We start from the raw sequence: 17,684 nt of genomic DNA on the forward strand, positions 1-17,684 counted from the left end.
GTAGCCCCAAGTCCACTGTACTGAGCAGTCTGGACTTTATGGTAGACGGGGAACACCTGGCGGCCTCTCACACCCAGAGAGAGAGAGGAAAGAAGATATGCCAAAGAGGAGACACAAAGAATCCACAGAGAAGCTGGGCCCACAGGACCCCTGCATGGGGTGGGGTCACATCCTAACTGGGGTGGCCAGGGGCCTTCCTGACCAGTGCGAGCAGTCACCTCGCCTCCCCGAGGACTTTGCAGTCACCCAAGGGTCCAAGCCATCCCGAGGCCTCCACCTTCTTGGGTAAACTCCACTCCAACCTTCTTCCGGAAGTGGTCAGAAAACAGCCCTGTCTCTTCCCTCCAAAACAGCCCTGCCTCTTTCCTCCTTCCTCCACTATCCACCACTTGGTCTCCACTGCTTAGCCGTGGGCTATCTTCCCTCAGACATAAGTCTGTCTCCTCTCAGATAAGCCCTTGGGAGGCTTGGGCATCCAGGAGGCAAGGTGCTGATCTAATTAGCCAAGTAAGGCAATTGACACTCAGGTGTGAGCACCTGCAGGCCACAGAGGGACATCTAGCGGAGAGGAGTCCAGGCCAGTGTGTGTGCAGCAGAGGGACAGGGGAGGGGGAGGGCACGGAGGTGGCTTTCCCAGAAATGCTGGAAACTCCCAGAAAAAACTCACCTGGTTGTTTTCCGGAAGTGGAAGGTCACTCCCCTCTATCACATTTGCAGGCGTTCTCTGCCCTGACCCCTTCCTCCTGAAGGATAGAAAGCCTCACCCTGGAAAGAGTCCTGCCCTTCCAATCTTGAAACTCTTCCCAACTCTGTGCCCAAGTCATTCCCAGCCACCCCTAAAGACCCCCCAAAGGCACTGTCACTGCCAGCCACCAACCACACACATCCACATATTCAGGGAATGATTAGGGAGAGGGTCATCAGGGTGGTGGGGGAGGGGGCGGGGGTGGGGCGTCCAGGAAATCCTTCGGTGGCCACAGACTTCTTAAGACATTTTCACATAAATTTTCTTTAATTTGAAAATGAAACAGATGTCATCATACCCAGTCCCTTTGTGCCAGCTGGGTGATTTCCAGCAACCACTTAACCTCTGGGCTTTGTTTCCCCCATCATAAACTGGTATAACAACAGTTCCTGCTTCACGGGGTGGTTGTGAAGATTGCAACAGGATGATACATAGACAACTGATGAAGCTCTGGGTAAATATGATCTCTGGTCCTCAGTATGCCCTGATGGCAGGGCATACTTGGAAACAATCTTTCTGAAGATCAATATCAGAATATAGGTCAAAATATAAAAACCCACTTCTTACCAGCTGTGCTCAAATACAGTAAAGCCCCATGCATATGAATGAGTTCTGTTTCAAGAGCGCATTAAGTCCAAAAATGTTAGCCTACTAAGACAATCATCTATATAGTACTGTAATAGATTTATAATACTTTTCACACAGATAATCATAAAAAAAAACCACAAAATATAAAGAAAATATTTTTAATCTTACAGCCCAGTACCTTGAAAAATACAGTAGTACAGTTCCAACAGCTGGTATACTGGGGCTGGCATCGAGTGAATAGGCAAGAAGAGTTATTGGAGGTGGCAGAGGAGGTGGGCGATGGTAGAGCTGAAGGATCATCAACAACAGGAGATGGAGGGCAAGCTGCAGTTTCACTCATGCCTGACGGTGATGGAATGCACATTCTCATCTTGGAAGTCTAAAACTTGAAGGTTTGTATGTAGGGGACTTACTGTCCTTTGGCCTCTCTGTGATTCAGTTTCCACACCTATAAACGGGACTAATAACGACTGTTTCAAAGATGGCTGTGTCTCCTGATTAATATTAGGACGGTTATTTGAGCCAATGATTTTCCTTTCCCAATTCCAGTGTTCAATTTCACAATTGCTCAAGTGCTTCACAATAAATGCATAAGGCTGTTCGCTGCAGCAGTATTTGTAACAGCAGAGAATTAGCAACCACCTAAATAGCTACCCACAGGGGCGGGAATAATATAGGTCATCCATACAATAGATTCTTTGCAGCCGTTAAAAAAGAATGACTTTGATTTGGAATGACATCCAAGATGTCTCTAAAGTTAAAAAAAGGAAGTGACTAATCTGCAGAGTGTTATCCCACTGTTGTTTAAAAAAAAAATCATTAGAATACGCAAAAACATTTCTAAGAGAATTTTCACAAACTGCTGATTTCTGAGGAAAGGGATTTGCTGTGACATACATGTTTCAGTATTTTTGAAGTGAGACCACATGGCTTTTATAATCTAAACATAGTCATATAATAAAGAGACACTGAAATGAAAATGGCTGTAACTGCCCTCCTCAGAGGAGGCAGAAGCTGAGCTTCTGGGAGTTGGTGGGAACCCATAGGCAAGAGGCTGACTCTGGAAAGGGGGAGAGCTGGGCTCCAGGGGTCAAATTCCATTGCACTGACCTGGAAAGGGCTGTTGCATACTTTGCAAAAGGAACCTCCAGTGCATCAAGTGTGACTTTGACCTCAGAGATCCTTGGGCCAGGCCAGGAGACATTTCGATATTTAGAGGTGCAGGAATGGGGCGTGCAGTGCCCGGTATCAGTCGCTCCGGCCACCTAGAAAGGCCTCTAGGCTGCTCAGACCACAGAGACCTCAGGCTCAGAGCTGGCAAACCAGCTTCCTCCACTTTGGCATGTGGCTGCTTCAAACTGGGAGCAGAGAAAGCAGACAGCCGGACAGGGGGCCAAGGAGGTCACAATCTTCCTCTCCTTTCCACATCCCTCGGACTCTCCTTTCCAACCCCAACCACTCAGAATCTGCGAGACGGCACAGAGCTGTCTAGGTCACAATTATAACCAGAGCGAGGGTTCCTGTGGGCTTTCTTCAGACACGGTGTGCTCAACAATGTTTATGGCTCATTTTATTTCATCTCCTGAATGAGGAGATTGGGGTTTGTTTATTATCTCCCTTTACATAGTCAAGAACCTGAGGCTCAGAGATTTAAATACTTCATCTCAAACCACACACTGCAATTGTGGGAATTTACAAATTTGTAATGTGTACATCTTTTTGTACATATTATCATTTTTACTACTTGTAAAAGCTAGGATTTAAACTCATGATATGTTGAAACTATCTCACACACACAAACTAATACATATTAATAAACCAACCAACATCCAAGAATGTCATTGCTAGAAAGTTCTTTAAAGAGTCACATCATTGTTTGACAAATATTGATGGAGCATCTTCTACATACAATACACTGCCACCTGTCCTAATCTGGAGATGCCTGATGGTACTTTAAACAGTGTCTGGGAGGGAGGAGGGAGGAGGGTTCAGGATGGGGAACACATGTATACCTGTGGCGGATTCATTTTGATATTTGGCAAAACTAATACAGTTATGTAAGGTTTAAAAATAAAATAAAATTAAAAAAAAAAAAAAAGAAATGCACTGAATAAAAGAAGGAAGCCCAAAAAAAAAAAAATAAAATAAATAAAATAAAATAAACAGTGTCTGACTCCTAAAAGGACTTCAACAAGTGTTTCTGAATGAGTGAGTGAACGAATAAACGTGAATGAAAATTTTTACATATACTTTTTTTTCAATATGGAAGAACTTTTCTTTCTTTCTTTTTTTTTCACCAAATAGCACTTTATTCTGTTCAGTAGTTTGTTTTTTTTTTAATTATTTATTTGGCTATGCTGGGTCTTCATTCCTGAGTGGGCTTTGTTCTAGCTGTGGCGAGCAGGGGCTATTCTTTGGTTGTGGTGCCTAGGCTTTTCACTGCTGTGGCTTCGCTTGCTGTGGAGCACTGGTTCCAGGTGCATGAGCTCCAGTAGCTGCAGCACATGGGCTCAGTAGTTGTGGCATAGTTGCTCCTTGGCACGTGGGATCTTCCCAAACCAGGAATTGAACCCGTGTCTCCTGCATCAGCAGGCAGATTCTTTGCCATTGAGCCACCAGGGAAGCCTGATTTTTACATACACTTTTAACACTGAAAATCTACCCTAAAATTCCTGTGTCAAAAATCGGGTAGATATGCCCTTTGGGTGGGAAAGAGATAGACTTGTCCTAGGAGACTAGGACAGCACATAGTTCAAAAATTTAAATGAGTGGATAAAATAACTCTCCACTCTAGTCCTATAAACCTCAATCTATCAAACTTAGCATTTATCTAAACTTTTCACAATAACTTTTGAAACTGGGCTTCCTGGGAATTCCCTCAAGGACTAGTGGTTAGGATGCTGGGCATTCACTGCAGTGGCCCCAGATTCAATCTCTGGTAGGAAAACTGAGATCCCATAAGTTGCCAAAAAATAAAATAAAACTGGGCTTCCTTACACTACTGTCTGCAAGCTAGACAGATAATGAGGAAAAGTAAGTTTCAGTTCAGTTCAGTTCAGTCGCTCAGTCATGTCCGACTCTTTGCAACCCCATGAATCACAGCACGCCAGGCCTCCCTGTCCAACACCAACTCCTGGAGTTCACTCAGACTCACGTCCATCGAGTCAGTGATGCCATCCAGCCATCTCATCCTCTGTCGTCCCCTTCTCCTCCTGCCCCCAATCCCTCCCAGCATCAGAGTCTTTTCCAATGAGTCAACTCCTCGCATGAGGCGGCCAAAGTACTGGAGTTTCAGCTTTAGCATCATTCCTTCCAAAGAAATCCCAGGGCTGATCTCCTTCAGAATGGACTGGTTGGATCTCCTTGCAGTCCAAGAGACTCTCAAGAGACTTCTCCAACACCACAGTTCAAAAGCATCAATTCTTCGGCGCTCAGCCTTCTTCACAGTCCAACTCTCATATCCATATATGACCACTGGAAAAACCATAGCCTTGACTAGATGGACCTTTGTTGGCAAAGTAATGTCTCTGCTTTTGAAAATGCTATCTAGGTTGGTCATAACTTTCCTTCCAAGGAGTAAGCGTCTTTTAATTTCATGGCTGCAGTCACCATCTGCAGTGATTTTGGAGCCCCCAAAAATAAAGTCTGACACTGTTTCCACTGTTTCCCCATCTATTTCCCATGAAGTGATGGGACCAGATGCCATGGTCTTCATTTTCTGAATGTTGAGCTTTAAGCCAACTTTTTCACTCTCCACTTTCACTTTCATCAAGAGGCTTTTGAGTTCCTCCTCACTTTCTGCCATAAGAGTGGTGTCATCTGCATATCTGAGGTTATTGATATTTCTCCCGGCAATCTGGATTCCAGCTTGTGTTTCTTCCAGCCCAGCGTTTCTCATGATGTACTCTGCATATAAGTTAAATAAACAGGGTGACAATATACAGCCTTGAGGTACTCCTTTTCCTATTTGGAACCAGTCTGTTGTTCCATGTCCAGTTCTAACTGTTGCTTCCTGACCTGCATACAGATTTCTCAAGAGGCAGGTCAGGTGGTCTGGTATTCCCATCTCTTTCAGAATTTTCCACAGTTTATTGTGATCCACACAGTCAAAGGCTTTGGCATAGTCAATAAAGCAGAAATAGATGTTTTTCTGGAACTCTCTTGCTTTTTCCATGATCCAGCGGATGTTGGCAATTGATCTCTGGTTCCTCTGCCTTTTCTAAAACCAGCTTGAATATCTGGAAGTTCACGGTTCACATATTGCTGAAGCCTGGCTTGGAGAATTTTGAGCATTACTTTACTAGCATGTGAGATGAGTGCAATTGTGCGGTAGTTTGAGCATTCTTTGGCATTGCCTTTCTTTGGGATTGGAATGAAAACTGACCTTTTCCAGTCCTGTGGCCACTGCTGAGTTTTCCAAATTTGCTGGCGTATTGAGTGCAGCACTTTCACAGCATCACCTTTCAGGATTTGAAATAGCTCAACTGGAATTCCATCACCTCCACTAGCTTTGTTCGTAGTGATGCTTTCTAAGGCCCACTTGACTTCATATTCCAGGATGTCTGGCTCTAGGTCAGTGATCACACCATTGTGATTATCTGGGTCGTGAAGATCTTTTTTGTACAGTTCTTCTGTGTATTCTTGCCACCTCTTCTTACACCTGGAGTAACAGGCAAATTTGGTCTTGGAATATGGGATGAAGCAGGGCAAAGACTAATAGAGTTTTGCCAAGAAAATGCACTGGTCATAGCAAACACCCTCTTCCAACAACACAAGAGAAGACTCTACTCATGGACATCACCAGATGGTCAACACCAAAATCAGATTGATTATATTCTTTGCAGCCAAGGATAGAGAAGCTCTATACAGGCAACAAAAACAAGACCAGGAGCTGACTGTTGCTCCAATCATGAACTCCTTATTACCAAATTCAGACTTAAATTGAAGAAAGTAGGGAAAACCACTAGAGCATTCAGGTATGACCTAAATCAAATTCCTTATGATTATACAATAGAAGTGAGAAATAGATTTAAGGGATTAGATCTGATAGATAGAGTGCCTGATGAACTATGGACTGAGGTTTGTGACATTGTATAGGAGACAGGGATCAAGACCAACGCCATGGAAAAGAAATGCAAAAAAAAGCAAGTTTAGTAAACGTTAATTATGAAACTTAGGCCACAGCATGTATGTGCATTCTGAGATGCTTCAGTCATGTCCGACTCTTTGTGACCCCATGAACTGTAGCCCACCAGGCTCCTCTTCCATGGTATTCTCCAGGCAAGAATACTGGAGTGGGTTGCCAGGCTCTCCTCTCAGGGATCGAACCTGTGTGTCTTATGTCTCCTGCGTTGACAGGCAGGTCAACCTTCTTTACCACTAGCACCACCTGGGACATGGGCCACAGAGATATGGGCAATTGCTATGTGATTTTCCCCGCCCACTTTTCTATATAATCTACCAGATGTCAGTGGAAGCTGCTGGGCTGGGTCTCAGGAGAAAACCTTTGAAGAGAATCGGCTCCCTGGATACTACCCTTCTGCCCCAGCCCCACTCTTCCTCGAGAAGGAGACTAAGGCTAAAACAATACACCAAGCTGGGGAGGCTGTCACGCGTTGCCAGTGGTACAGTTCCTCTGGAGGGTAATTTGGGAACATCTATCAAAATTTCAAGTTCACATGCCCAGCCATGCCACTTCTAGGAACTAATCCTAGAGATCTCCTCTCACGTGGCAGCAAGATCATTTCTGCACAAGCTTATTAAATGTAGTTCTCTTGGGAACAGCAAAAGAGCAACCACAATCTAAATATATCTAACAAAGGGGGCTGGTTATATGACACATCCACACAGTCAATTTCTTCATGCATTAAGATGAAGAGATCCACACAGAGAGAAGCCTCGGTGGAACACCTGGACGCAGCCTTGCCTGAAGGCACTGGCTCTGCACTTTTAAGTTCTGTGAGCCCATATTTATTTTTCTGTTAAGCTGGTTTGATTAGGTTTTCTGTCACTAGCAACCTATAGAGTCCTGGCCATCCTGAGGCAGAACGCACAGGATGGCTTTTGATGTTGCTTTAGTGCCGCACCTCCGTGATCTGCAGTGGGAGTTCCATAGCCAGCTGCCAGCTCACGCTCCTGCCCGACAGGCTCGGGCTTCTCTGGAAGGCTTGGGGCAAACCATCAAGGCCACCCAACCTGGCTCCCTAACACCTGAAACCCTTTCTTCCTTTGATCCTCTTGCCCCCCCCCCCCCCATTTCTCCTCCCTCTTCCCTTTTTCAGAGGCTGTCTTCTTCCTGCTTTCCTAAGAGGAAGAATTAAGGACGAATGAAGGCTGAGTGTGGAATCTGGAATCATATACATGAGATATCAAGCACCTCAGCTGTGTGACATGGGCAGATTACTTAACCTCTCTGAGACTTGGTTTACTTTTCGGTAAAATGAGGATAATACTTCCTACTCTCGAGTCTTATAAATACGCCATGTCACTGCATGGCCCATAGGAAGTACTCGTCCATGTTGACTACTATTATTAATCTTGATGGCCTCTTCCCAGTCCTTGGCCCACTAATGCCCATAGCCACTGGTGACCTTGAGGATTAAAAAAGAGGAGACCAGCCCTTGGCCATCTCCCAGGCGGCCTCCAATGAAGTCATCTGCAGACACTGTTAGTCAATGACCTAACTCTCCAAACGAGGCCCACCCCAATGAAATGCCTGCCTGCTCAGCCAGGTTTTAAGAATATAAATACCACCATCGGCAAGATTCAAAGGCCAGGGCCGGGTAATGACTACCCCTTATGGGCCCTTAGTCTAAGGCATGTTCCAGCTTGCTAGGCGGGGCCTGGAGCTTCTCTTAGGTGAGGCTGTAGCAGAGAGCCTCGCCTTGCATGGAGCATTTCACCTCCACTTAAGGAATAAGAAGCACGCGGGAACTCTGCTGCCGGTTCTCTCGGCCCCCAGGCTCTGCAGAAATGGAACAGTCAATGAATGGACATTGGCCAGAAGTGCAAAGAAACCCATAATTGAATTTAGCTTATGAGAGAATTGGAACAGCATGCCCACCCTAAACCATCACTGGGGCTGCTCCTTGGCTGTGAGTATCCTGGGCTGTGATATGTATTACTGGAGCTTTTTCCACTCACACAGCACTCTTCAAACATCCTGCTGCTTGTATGAGATGCTCACCACCACATGACACTGAGGTCACACCCAAATGTCCTTGCATAACTGAGATTCTCTCGAAATGACACGGATCAGTCCAAGGCATACTAGAAGTCATGGAATACAGTTTTGTGAGCTGGGTGTAGGCTTTGGAGCCAATCCCTCTGTAAGAATTGGGAAGCGAGTAGTGAAAATGAAGTATATTGTTTGCATTTGACCCTCCACTACACTGCAAATCCCTGAGGGGCAGGGTGGGTCTCATCTGTCTCTGTCTGCTCAGGAGCATGCTTCGTTTCCCCATCTGCTACATGGGGATTCTGGGGGTTCCGGCTTCATACGACAGCGGTCTCTGCTGAGCCTCTATCCTAGGCAGGGCATCTTTCTAAGTGTGTTACATGTGTGGCCTCATCTAATCTGGGCCACATTCCAATGGGACAGGTACTAATGTTATCCCCAGGTGAGGGGGATTTACAGATGAGGAAACTGATGCAGAGGGGGCCTGAACAACCTGCCCGAGGTCACAGACCTAGCAAGTTCTGGGGCCAGAACTGAAAACCAGGCATTTGGACAGTGGATCCCAGCTTTCTGAACACTGGCCCCACCACTCCCGAGTTCAGAATGATGATGGATGTGAAACACATACCGCAGAGCATCTGCACCAGGCTGTCCATAAACCGTGGTGTTTGATAGTCATTCCTATCCTCCACAGAATTCCACACACATTGTGGAGCATCCACTGGTCAATATTTAGTGGATAGATTAATTCAATCAGTCATGAAATACTGGTTGAGCCCATGGCATGCCCAGGGTACTATTCTATACCCGGAGAATGGAGCAACCAAAAGACTTGCAAGGTCTCTGACTTCCTGATGCTCCCATTCCAGTGGGAGGAGACAGACAGTGGCCTGAGAGTCACCTACGTTACAGTATAATGTCGGATGTGATGCCAAGAAAAATAAAGCTGTCCAGTGGGCTTCCCTGGTGGCTCAGACAGTAAAGAATCCACCTGCCAATGCGGGGGACCTGGGTTAGACCCCTGGATCAGGAAGATGCCCTGGAGAAAGGCATGGCAATCCACTCCAGTATTCTTGCCTACAGAATCCCATGGACAGGAGTCTGGCGAGCTGCAGTCCATGGGGTGGCAAAGAGTCGAACATGACTGAGTGACTAATACTTTCACTTTCACAATGGGAAAGAGACAGACAGGAGCTGAAAGGGAAATAATTTATAGTCTGCTTGAAAATGTGGGATTTTTAGAATGAGAGGGACACAGAGAAAAGTTCCAAGGGGATATATTTGTGACTTTGTCATGCTTTGGTCAAATTAAATGCCAACATGTAGCAGTGAGAGTTGTAACAGAGGTATTGAAATGGCAACAGAGAGGGATGGTCGATGAGGTCAACCTAGGGGTGGGCTCCTTAGATCCTACCCCTGCCTGCCTGGACTTTCAGAGCCAACGACATGGGGCAAAAACAGGAACAGCTCCCAGCAGACGGCGTCCACGTGGCCTCCCTGGCCCACTTAGCCAACTTAGGAAGAGGCCTCTGAATCCTATATCGCCTTCTTTTAGGTGAGTGGTCAAAAGCTCAGCATAATCTTGATTAGGACGTCCTTCACCTGTGACCAGCACACAAGAGCCAAGAACTCCAGGATGGAATTTCAACAGGATAAATAAAATGTAGATGCTAAACCCCAAGTTGCAGCAGCTGGATGAGTGAGAAGCCAGTGGACACAGGGATTCACAGGCAGAGGACAGTATGGCCAACTTTCCTGGTCACAAATCATGCCAAAGGGCATGGGTATTTTAGATCTGCAGGTTTCCCTGGTGGCTCAGACGGTAAAGAATCTAGCTGTGATGCGGGAGACCCAGGTTTGATCCCTGGATTGGGAAGATCCCCTGGAGGAGGGCATGGCAACCCACTCCAGTATTCTTGCCTGGAGAATCCCATGGACAGAGGACCCTGGAGGGCTACAGTCCATGGAGTTGCCAAGAGTCAGACATGACTGAGAGACTAACACTTTCATTTTAGATTTGCAGGACACTGGACAAAGCAGAAAGAGAACTCAGGTCTGCATGCAATTGTCCCCCGACAACAAGTCTTGGGGCTCAAGAGCTGTGTCCCGTGGAGGCCCTGGTCTGCAGCCTCTCAGCTGCTCTCCCCTCCAAAGCCTCCGGGAGCTCAGTAGTGACCTCACTAGCATTGCGTCCTGTGCTCCAGCAGGAGTCCGCCTTGCAGGGTCCATGCTGAAGCCAGCCAAGAAATTCGAGAAGAGAGCCAAGGACAGAATTGAAAGCCAACAGAAACAGCAATTTCTGACCCGGGGCTCCCCACGGTCTGTGGAATTCCAGGAAGCAGGTGATGTTAAGGTGGTCAAGGAAGACCAGCAGGGGCCCCTACTCCAGATCAGTACCTGCTGTCCCCGTCATGGGTTGATCAGACCCCCACAGAGGTAGGGCCACCACACGACGTCATGTCCCTGCAAATGGGGCGCTTGCAAGCTGACAGGGAGAGTGGCCTCAGAAGAAGGGGAGAAGTGACAGAAACGTGGGAGGAAAGCCCAAAGTTATCAAAAACTATCAAAACTTCCCCACCCCACTCCCCACCAGTGAAGCTGGATTTGGAGTGCAAATAACAGGCCCCTCTCTGCCCGCCCAGCCCTGCAGACAAAGTGTCAGCTATGATGACACAGCATGTTTGTCCTCTGCCTCTGACGGCTGAGTACGTGGCTTGCTTGGCCATCCCCAAAAGAAATCCATCTTGACAAGAACATTCTAATTCTATTAGAGAGGCATGTGAGCCAGAGTTTTTGGCTCGTCCCTGCCTCTCTGGGGAGCACGTCAGGACCAGCCATAACACAGGGAGGAGCAGAAACACGACCAGAGGCCCTGAGCTGAGATCTCCAGGGGCGGAGGGGCACTTGATTCTGCAGGGCTTACTAATCACACAAGTCCTTCCACTTGGGAGGGGAATCAGTAGGGCTCCTGTCCGAAGAAAACCAGCCCAGTGCTGCAGACAAGCTCAGAGTTAGGGACCGGCCAGGATTCAAGTCCCAGCCCCACCTCTTTCTTGCTGGGAGCCCTGGGGCAAGTTTTTTAATGTCTCTGAGCCTCGGGTTCCTGTTGCATGAATAACACAATAATAGCACCAATCTCAAAGGACCTTTAGGAGGACTCACCAAGAGCCTTTAGTTGGAAACCCTTCCCTATTCCTCCCCACTGAGAGTGCCTCTCAGTCCCTGTTAACTTTGACTTTTACTGTGGTTACAATACTGAAGGGGCTTCCCAGGTGGCGCTAGTGGTAAAGAACCTGCCTGCCAATGTGGGAGGCATGTGAGATGCACATTTGATCCCTGGGTTGGGAAGATCCCCTGGAGGAGGGCAAGGCAACTCACTCCAGTATTCTTGCCTGGAGAATTCCATGGACAGAGGAGCCTGGAGGGCTACAGTTCATAGCATCACATAGAGTCTGACACAACTGAAGCAACTTAGCATGCACAATGCTGAAGGGCTTCCGTGTTCTCTTGACTGTAAAGCTTGCCCTTTGTCCAACTCTCTCAGCCTCCAGGGATTGTGCTAAGCGTTTTACAAATATCATTACCTAACTTAATTTTCCCAGCAAAGCTATGACATTAGGACCACTGCAACACTTCTGACCGCAGGTCACAGGTCAACCAATTCAAATCAGATGGAGTAAGAAGGAAACTGGACTTTCTCCCAGCACTTGATGTCTGCTGGCAGGCTGGTCCAGGCAGGATTAGCATCCCTGTGAACTCTTTAAGGGCCCAGGCTATCTTCATCTGCTTGCTCCCCCATTGACAGCAGACCTACTTCTTCCCTCATGGTCACAAAAGGCTGCTGCAGCTCCAGCAGATGTGGCAACATCCTGGTGAGAGGTATTTGCCTTATCTATGTCTATTAGGGATGGAAGATTTTCCCCTAAACCTAAGGCACAAAGGCTCTTGGGTGTCATCTCCCAGGACTGGGGCACAGCCTTCCATTTAGTGCCGCTGTTCACTAGCAAGGAGTAAGCCTGAGTGTTTGCCTTCCAGGGTGAGTGCCAGAAAGGAGGTGAACTGGGGGAGGGAGACAGTTGATGGTGTCATCCCAGATGCTCACCCACTCTTTATGAGAAATGAGTTGAGGTGCAGCAAGATGAAGCTGGGTGTCTGACACTGCACTGCAGGCAGGTGCTGATTCTAGACCCACAGCCTGGCCACTAGTCGTCCTGAGCTTTCCCACCTACAGTGTTAAAGAAATTCATCCCTAACCAAAGTCATCTTCTCTTATGCTTTCCTTTTGAAGTTCTGTTTTTCATACATAGGTTTTTAACCCACCTTGAATTGCATTTTGAGTATGATACATAGTAGGAATTAAAAAAAGATTAACCTGGAAAAACAGTTGCTAAAGCACTATTTGTTTTTTAAGTAGTCCATCCTTTCCTTGTATCTTCAAGTTCACCTGAGTCGCAGAACAAGTTTCCACTGTTTCACTCACCTATGTATACATCGTTTCAATATCAGTCTCTCAAAAACTCGAGCTTTATAACAAATCTTGATGTCTTAAATTGCCCCATGATCTTCTTTCAATTTGTCTAAATTATTCTTGCCTCTGTTTCTCCATACAAGCTTTAGAATCAATTTGCTAACCTCCACTGAGAATGCATATTCCAAAAATAATTATTGGAATTTCACTGGGCCTAAGTTGTTCTGGGCACACACTTGTTTTTATAATACTGAATCTCACATCCACTAATATGGTATATGTCTCCATTTACTCTGGCCTTCTTTCATGACCTTAAATAATGTTTTATGATTTTTCCTGTAAAGATCTCATCAATATTCTCTTACTTATATTTCAAAAACCCACATTAGACTGAAAAGGATCTTAGAGATGATTGGATCCAATGTCCCACTTACAGATAAGAGACTGAGTAGGCAGGTGGGTCTCCAGAGAAGATTTTACGTGGGTGCTTCCAGAATTGGGAGCTGTAAGAACGAGAAGGAGTAAGAGGTGGAGTGGGCAGGGTTGTGAGGAAGACTTATAGGGAAGATTGTCCCCAAGAATGGCCAACACCAACCAGTGGAAGGAGGCGGCATTCTGTGTGAAGATGCAACAGCATGGGGGAGATTGCAGGTGATGGCTGGAGCAAACTATATGAGATTCCCAAGTTCTAGGGGGCAAAGCTGAAGCTACAGTTAACACACTCCAGCATCTTGCAGGGGGCCAGAACATATCCTTTAGCCAATAAAGCCAGACTTTTGATCAAATTGCTGAAAAGGGACACAGAAAAGATATGACCAGAGTTCTGAGCATGTGTTTATACTGACCGACATCTATATCACAACAGAAAGATAATAATAATCATCATAATAATGGTAATAATGATGGTTAATTTTTACTGAGCACTTACTATGTGATAGGCCCCTTTCTAAGCTCTTTACTTATGAATGTTTGTACTAATTAATTAAGGAAATGTATTAATTCATTTAATCCTCCTAACAACCTATGATGGCTTCCCAGGTGGTGCCAGTGTTAAAGAATCCACCTGACAAAGCAGAAGATGCAACAGATGCGGGTTTGATCCCTGGGTGGGGAAGATACCCTGGAGGAGGAAATGGCAACCCACTGCAGCATTCTTGCCTGGGAAATCCCATGGACAGAGGAGCCTGGAGAGCTACAGTCCATGGGGTCATAAAGAGCTGGACACGACTGAGTGACTAAGCACAGCACATAACACAGCTAATAACTGGCAGGACTCAAGTGTGAACCCAAGAATTCTGGCCACAGATAATATGCTCTCAGCCACTATGAAAGCCAAAGTGAACTGTCCCTGTGGCTGGCAGGCTGGGCTACTCTCAGGGAGGTCCTTGTTCCTGGTCCTGACTGTGGAGGCTTGAACCAATCTTCTGAAAAAGATGCCAAACAAACTCCCCATAGAATGCGGTAGAAACAGAAGCCATTGGTCATTGGATGCCCTGTGATTGGGGACAATCACCTAAGAGGTTCCCCAACCCCGAATTTGGTGACTGCTCCTTTCTGCCTGCCTTACTGCGGTTTTCTTTTCAGAATTTACCTTGTCTAGACAACATGCTAATGAGTTACCTGAGAAGGTCTGAATGGCTGGTAGTGCTTCTTAATGAAACCCACTTGTTCAATAGAAGGGCTGGAGAATAAACCCAAGTGGCAGACAGGGCAGGGATGCTGAGCGGCCCTGGGATAGTTGAGCTCAAGGGCTGTCCAGGCACCAGCATCCACATGCAAGATGAATAAACAGCTCCAAACATGTGGGTATCGTTTTCAACACAGGTAGAAGAAAGAGGGCCTCGAGATAGAGTGATGCCTTATCTGCTGCTCCCTCTACAGTGGGGGGCCAGGTGACAACTCCCACTAAAGCTATAAAATAAGGCAATAACCCTAACCCAAGATTCTGATGGCTCAGCGGGTAAAGAATCCGCCTGCAAAGCAGGAGACACAGGAGATGTGGGTTCAATTCCTGGATTAGGCAGATCCCCTGGAGGAGGAAATGACAACCCACTCCAGTATTCTTGCCTGAAAAATCCCATGGACAGAGGAGCTGCGCAGACTACAGTCCATGGGGTTGTAAAGAGTTGGACACGACTGAGCACACACATCATCATCAACCCTAACTCACTGCCTGTTTTTATTGCTGCTGATCCACCTGAATAAAACTTATCTGAGTGGCTTTTGTATACCAGGCAGTGCTCTAAGTGCTGCAGATACAGCAGTGAACAAAATCAGACAAAGCCTGACCTCATGGAGCTTAGATTCTAGTGGAAGAGGCAAAAAAAAAAGAAATATAATGTAATGTCAGGCAGGGAGCAGGGCAGGGACAGGCATTAAGCACAGAGGAGTCTGCAGATGCAGGGTGATTAAGAAAATGGGTGACACTGAGCTGTTCACCAAATGTTTTTGGTTCTCCTTCCAGATACCTATGACTGGCTTTGGCCACAAAACGTGAATGAAAGTGACAGGTGTGACTACCTGGAGGACCTGCAGAGCCACCATGTGCTTCTCCACCCTCCCGTCCTGCGGCCACTGTAACCATGAAAACACAAGCTGAGATGGAGGGACTTCCCTGGTGGTCCAGTGGTTAAGACTCCAGGCTTCCACTGCAGGGAGTGGAGATTCTATCCATTGTTGGGGAACTAAGATCTCACCCACTGCACTGCTGCAAAAAACAAGTAGAGATGGAGCCTTGGGTGATCATCAGAGCCCCCAGGTGATGACACAGGATATGCAGTGTGTATGAGAGGTGAGCACTGGCTGTGCCTGGACATGAGGAATTGGGGCTTGTTTGTTACTGCAGCAAACTGAGCCTGATGGAAAAGTCCTGTGTCATCAGGGGACATGCGAGCAGAAGCCTAGGGGAGGTGAGGGAGTAAGCTGCCGGGCAAGTACTGCAGGTGATGGGAACAGCAGGTGCAAAGGCCCTGAGACAGGGGTGTGCTGGTAGATTTCAGGAACAGGAGGAGGCTGGTGTGCTTGGAGCGGCCCCAGAAGTAAAGTGTGGCAGTGGGAGGTGGGGGGTGGGGAAGGAGGGGTACCCGATAATGTCCTTGTCGGCCACTGTGAGGCCAAGCACAATTACTGGTGTTTGGGGAGGGGAGGCGCTCCATCCAAGCTGAGCAGCACACCTGTCCTCCCAGATCTGTTTCGAACGCTGCCTCTAAAAAGCAACAAGGAGCAGATGCAGCCATTGGCACCCACCCCGACCCTCCACACAGACAATGAGCTGGAGCGTCCTGTTGGACCCTCCTCCAGCCAAGGGGCTCCCATCCTCCCTGGCTAAGGGCCTTCCAGCTGGCCTCACATTTGGCTGCGGGTCCCCATTTGTTTGGGACTTGGACAGACTTTCCAGGCTGCCCCTCTCAGCGCCTGTTTATGACGATGAGTCTCTGTGGCATGACTCTCCCAGGGCTGCTCTCCTGGTCCAAGCATCTGTTCAGTTGAGCTTCTTTCTCTATTTATTTCTTCAGTAAACAATAGGGCAGAGGCAGGGCTCTGTGGTATTTCCACAACCCCTGACGCCTGTGCCAAGGCCTAATAGGACGCAGAGATAACCAGGGGAGAAGCGAGGGCCCTGTGATCTGAGCAGGACCCAGCGTGAGGCTCTGGAAGCCCCACGCAGAAACTGTATCCTTGCCACAGGCACCCATGGTTCCCAGAGGTGTGGAAGGGGCTGTCTGCTCTAGTGGGCGTCTACTGGCTGTGCTGCTCAGCATCCAGACCTTCTTTGGCTGCTCCAGCACCCCAGTGACCACCTAGAGGATCCCCAAGGACCATCTCTCCCTTTCTCTGTTCAAGGGGTTTCCAGGTAGGCTTAAAGACCTCTGCTTCCCCCCTCCCCTGTGCTCCATGTCCTGGAACAGGTATACAGTGGTGGCCAGGCCACTGAAAGTCTTCTACCTATCCTACCCCCAGCCTTTGTGACTGGCTCTGGTGTGGTCATGTGACCCAACCTGGGCTAGTGCCAGTTATCCCAGGACTCTTAGGGGAACCATGCAGGAGAGATGAGATGGCTCTGTTTGGATTGATAACAGGGCAGGATGTGAGTTCATAGCTGCTGATAACCATTTCCACCATCAGAACAGGGAGACCCTGCCTGAGAATGAAGACAATGAAGACAGTAAAGTAGAGAGTTGCAAAGGCACAGATTTCTGAAGATAACTTAAGCTCCTGGATCCGGCTAAGCCTGAAGTCCCTGGACTCAGAGGTTAAGTAGTTTGTATTGTTTTCCAGTCACTTCCCATCAATAGTGCCCCAACCAATTCACACACACACATCGGTAGATGACCCCAGGAAGTGGGAGGCGGGGTGGTGGTGGTGGTGGGAGGAACACTGGGAAGGATGGAAAATTAGAGGAGGCAAGCTTGGGAACGGACAGCGAGGAGGGCTGAGCATGAGATGCTTGTGCTGGTTCTGTGTGTCTCTCAGCACAGATGCCAAAGTGCTCACCACCGCCTACGCAGTCCCACAGCATCTGGCCTGACGTGACCTCTCAGGCCCCATCTCCTCTCCACGCCACCATTCTCCCATCCTCCTTTCCAGCCACAGAACTCTGTATCAATTTTCTCTATGCTATGCTATGCTAAGTCACTTCAGTCATGTCCGACTCTGTGTGACCCCATAGACGGCAGCCCACCAGGCTTCCCCGTGCCTGGGATTCT

This window comes from Bubalus bubalis, chromosome 14 (genome assembly GCF_019923935.1).
Source record: "Bubalus bubalis isolate 160015118507 breed Murrah chromosome 14, NDDB_SH_1, whole genome shotgun sequence".
NCBI classification, from domain to species: domain Eukaryota; kingdom Metazoa; phylum Chordata; class Mammalia; order Artiodactyla; family Bovidae; genus Bubalus; species Bubalus bubalis.